The sequence below is a fragment of the Mustela erminea genome, chromosome 13 (genome assembly GCF_009829155.1).
Source record: "Mustela erminea isolate mMusErm1 chromosome 13, mMusErm1.Pri, whole genome shotgun sequence".
Classification (NCBI taxonomy): domain Eukaryota; kingdom Metazoa; phylum Chordata; class Mammalia; order Carnivora; family Mustelidae; genus Mustela; species Mustela erminea.
Window position 1 is genome coordinate 7,235,151 of NC_045626.1, and position 5,355 is coordinate 7,240,505.

General features: G+C 40.1%; 1 pseudogene; it reads left to right on the forward strand.

Moving 5' to 3' along the window:
• Positions 1–315: 315 nt before the first annotated feature.
• LOC116572300 lies at positions 316–4,412 on the forward strand (annotated as a pseudogene).
• The last annotated feature ends 943 nt before the right edge of the window (positions 4,413–5,355 follow it).

Consider the following 5,355-nt stretch of genomic DNA (forward strand, 5'->3'; position numbering starts at 1 on the left):
CGATTCCCCAATTCCCCAGACCCAGTCAAGACCACTTTGTTCATTTTCTTACCTCCCCGGTTCCTTCAGACATTTTGTGTTAATACCACTACTTTAATATTGGGATTTCTTTTTTTCTTTTTTTTGAGAAAGCCAATGTGTTGCTTTTCCCTCTATCCATCAATCCCTCCCTTTCTCTAAACCGATCTAACTGGACACTGCAGCCTCTCGATGACAAGCAGAGCAGGGAGAAGGAAGGACTCACAGTCCTAAATCTGATCCGGGAAAGTGCTGTCCATGAAAGCAGACTGAAGTACAAGATGTCAAGACAGAAAAATGTGCAGCAATGTGTGCATTTTAGATTTTTACATCCTCGTAGATGTGGTCACAGCAGAGGATGGAGATGGGGTTAGAAGAGCGTACTGCCCTACTTATCAAAACTGTACTAGACAAAACTGAGTCAGTCCTGAGGTTTGGGGTAGGACATACACATCCAGCTGCCACACAGTTCTAGATCTGAGAAGGGGATTCAGTGGTGATTCAGGTGAGGCCAGACCACCGAATGGCAAGCCTGTAGAGATCCCACATCTCTCCTAAGGTGAGAATGATTCACAGCAAGGCAGTGGAGTGGGTGTGTATGAGCAGGGCACATACTCAGTTGCAGAAATGTGGAGAGGGAACATTATCCCCAAGATTCTGATGCAGCCCTAAAAATAACTTAGTGCAAAAGACAAAAAAAAAAAAACCTCTTTAAATTGTTAGCATTCGGGGGGGGAACCTCAAGATTAAGTATATGCACAGTATTGTGCAACCCTCACCAACATCCATCTCTAGAACTTTTTCGTCTTCCCCAGCTGGAATCTGCAACCATAAAAAGTAACTCCTCGTTCTCTCCTCCCACTGCCCCTCCCTTCTCTCTTCTGTCGCTAGGAATCTGACCACTTTGGGAGCCTCACAGAAGTAGACTCATACAATACCATCCTTTGGTGACTGGCCTACTTTAACATTTTAAAATAGTTATGCAATGTAAAACAAATGAACAAAGAAAAAAAGTGGCAAACAAAAACACAGACTATTAGATACAGAGAGCAAACTGGTTGTTGCCAGAGCGGAGGTAGGAGGAGAGGTAAAACAGATGAAGGGGATCAGATGAAGGGGGCAAGTGTACACTTGCCTCGATGAGCACTGAGTAATGTACAGAGTTGTTGAGTCACTCTATTGTACACCCAAAACTAACATGAAACTGCATGTTAATTATACTAGAATTTTTTAGTTAAACTAAAAATTAAAAAACAAATAAAATGGTTGTGCTATGTATCTCTCACCACAAAAGAAAAAAAAAGACTCAAGGAATCACTTTCTTTACAAAACTGGAGTAGAAAGTCTTAAGGGGAAAATAAGCAAGAGGCTTTATTGAAAAAAGCCAAGAGGATGTAAGATGAGTAGAATGAGGGAAAACTGCAGATAACTTTCCAAATGGAAAAGAACATTAAAATTGACACTGAAGACAGTATACAGCTAAACTGCTGCTATAGAAAACCAAATCTGAAATGCGGATGACAGACGTGAAATAAGCCCATAATATACAGAGAACGTTGTCCCAGGACACAGCAAGCAGTTTGGAAAAGGCAGCCATGATTATACTTGGGGAAGGGAGGTGTGAGAAGATCTTTATGATACAGACAAAAGAGTAAATAAATAGGTAGTGGGAAAATGTGAAGGACACATAACACAGAGGCTTCCCAAAAACTGTTTATAAAGGGTCACCACACTCCAGGCAAAGCCAACACAAACAAAGGGGGTGGACCTCAGTGATTTTAATGGCAAGGACTATTTTTTAATCCACAGCACAGGAAAAACAAACAAATAAAAAGGTTATCTAGAAGGGGGGAAGGCTTTTCTTATGTATTTTTTTCTTCTTCAGTACATGACACTAAAAAAAAAAAAAAGTGCAGCATATATTAAAGGAGTTTTAAGGTTATGGTCTACACATTATTCCTTCAACAAAACTATAGCCAATCAAGAAATGAATCAAAACTCAGAAGCAAAGAACAGAAAAATCACAGTTAAAAATAAAAAAGAGGAGCTTATAGAGTGGGGATTTCTGATAAAACAACCAATCACAAAAGCCCTGTGGAGGGGCACCATCTAAAATCACCAAAGTTGGTTAAATAACTCCTATTTGGGACCCTAAAAATACAGACAAGCGTAATCAAGATTTAAAGCAAAGCACGTCATGATGATTGCTGTTTCTTCCTGGGGGAACCATCCTGTTCCCGAACGTAAAACACTCCTCCAGGATTGCTTGCGCATTCCACACAGAGGGTCACCACAACAGGGTTCAAACTCAAATATGAAAGTCAGGGGTTCATCAGATTATTCTGTCCATTCTTGAAGGTGCTTGCAACGTGGCACATTACAACGTTTTAAAAAGAGGAAAAAGACAGGTGTAAGAAGGGCGGGAATTCTAGAAGTTAAAAACAAAACCTTTGTGTATAACTTTAAACCAGCTACCTTCCCCAAATTAAGAGAAGTGTAAACTCAAGTTAAGAGATACAGATGTGAGAATGTCTGCATGAAAGTTCAAAGTTAACTTACAAACTATGGCAGGCTGGACTCAAAAGGACTCTTCTCAAAATAATGATAATGATAACAATAACAAGACCAACTACCCAACGAAGCAAAGGTATCCAATGTACACTTCAGGTAAGGAAGTGAAATATGCTATTTAAGTGAAATATGCTATTTTTCCCTAACTTGCACACGTTAGGATTACTTAGTGAAAAAAATAAAATATAAAAACTGATCTAGGGGCACCTGGATGGCTAAGGTGGTTAAGCCTCTGCCTTTGGCTCAGGTCATGATCCTGGGGTGCTGGGATCTAGTCCCACGTGGGGCTCCCTGCTCAGCGAAGAGTCTGCTTCTTTCTCTGCCTCTCCCCCTGCTCCTGTGCTCTCTCTATCTCTCTCAGTCTTCTCTCAAATAAATAAATAAAAATCTTTTTAAAAAATTATAAAACTTTTGTTAAAAAATGATACTCAAGAAAAAATATTGGAAGGAAATTTAAAACAAACTTTTTAAGTAAGATTTTATTTGAATGATAAAATTATTCATTAATATTTTCCTTCTGTCTATGTGTCTGTATTTTCCAAATCTCCTTTAACACACATAGTAACAGGAACTTTTCCATTGCTCCATGAGAAATGGACAAGGGATGCCTTCCCGAGCTGTGCACAGCAGGGCATTCCTTCCCGCTCCCCCACACCAGCCTCAGCCCAATCACTGGTTCTAGAAAACAGTGAAAGAAATCACTTATTATGATGTTGTGGGGGTCAAACCCAACGCCACCAAGGAAGAACTGAAAAACGCCTTACAGAAACTGGCCTTGAAGTACCATCCCATTAAGAATACAAACAAAGGAGAGAAGTTTGAACAGATTTGTCAGACTTATGAAATACTCTGATGCAAAGAAAAGTGAATTATATGATAAAAGAGGAGAACAGGCAATGAAAGAAGGCAGAGCTGCTGGTGGTTTGGGCTCCCCTATGACATCTTTGAAATGTCTTTGGAGGAGGAGGAGGGATACAGAGAGAAAGGAGAGGTAAAAACGTTGTGCATCAGCTCTAGTCACCTTAGAAGATTTATATAACTATGCAACAAGAAATCTAGCTCTGCAAAAGAACATGATATATGACAGATGTGAAGGCCGGGATGGTAAGAAAGGAGTAGTAGAATGTTGTCCCAATTGCCAAGGTACTGGAATGCAAATAAGAATTCATCAGCTAGGACCTGGAACAGTTCAGCAACTTCAGTCTGTGTGTATGGAGCTCCAGGGCCCCAGGGAAGAGACTGGCCCTAAAGGCAGATGTAACACTGCAATGGAAGGAAGACAGTTTGAGAGAAAAAGATTCTAGAAGTCCATATGACAAAGACATGAAAGATGTCCAGAAAATAACATTCTATGGTGAAGGAGACCAAGAACGAGGACTGGAAGCAGGAGACTGTTTTAGATCAGAAGGAGCATGATACTTTTACTCATCGAGAAGACCACTTCCATGTGCGGACAAGCAATGGCTGGAGCCCTGGGCAGCTTTCAAAAACCAGCACCTACTCTTGACAACCAAAACACTGTCATCGCCTCTCATCCAAGTCAGGTTGTCAAGTGTGTGCTAGATGAAAGCATGCAAATTTAGCATAGACCATATATGAGAAGGGTCACCTAATCACTGAATTGAAGGTAAATGGTTTTCTCACTCCTGAAAAGCTGTCTCTTCCAGGAAAAATTCCTACCTAAGACAAAAGATGTCGAAGATACTGATGAAGTCAACCAGGTAGAACTGGTGAGCTTTGATCCAAATCAGGAAAGATGATGCCACTACAATGGGGAACACAGGGGGGTTAGTGTCAGACCTCTTCATGGGGTCAGTGAATAACACTGCTGGCATTTTAGATGACATAGTGAGTGAGTGAAGGACTATAATCATAGCTCAGTATTTGCTATTGTTTTTGTTTTAATATTCAACTATGGTAGTGTTTTAAAAGTTAAATAAAGAATAAACTCAGATACAAAAGCAAAAAAAATACACATATACACATTTATAATGAGATTTCCAAATCTCCTTTAATACATATAGTAACATGTATAGCTGTAACAATTTATAATATAAGATTTTAATATCTGGGGCTTTTCCTCTTGCCCAGGTCTTGAAGACATTTGTAGACTGCCAGGGCCTGAGTGTGTGTGTCCCCCCCAAGCCGTATGTGCCCGTCATCCCCCGTGTGATGACTTGGAAATAAGACCTTTAAGATGTGATGAAGTCATGAGGGTGGCGCCCTCATGAGTGGGATTAGTGCCCTTACAAAAGAGCTCCCTTGGCCTTTCTGACTCACTTTTTTTGTTGTGAGGACAGTGTGAGATGGTTCTCAATGAACCAGGTAAAGAGCCATCTCCAGACTCAGAATCTGCAGGGATCTGATCATGGACTTCTAACCTTCAAAACTGAAAACAAAAATTCCATTATTTAAGAATTTTTTTAAATTTTTAAAAATTTTATTTATTTGAGAGAGAGAGAGAACAAGTGAGAAAGCCCAATAGGGAGAAGGAGAGGGAGAAGCAGACTCCCTGCTGAGCAGGGTGCCTGACCTGGGGCTCCATCTCAGGACCCTGGGATCAGAGCCTGAGCCAAAGGCAGACGCTTAACCAACTGAGTTACCCAGGTGCCCCAAAATTCCATTTTTTTATAAGCTACCCCATCTATGGTATCTTTAACAGTAGAACAGACTAAAAGAGAGAAGATTTTATAGTAAAAATGAGATTGATTTTATTTTTATTTATTTATACATCTTATCAAAACAAAAGTATCCTCTTTGAAAGTA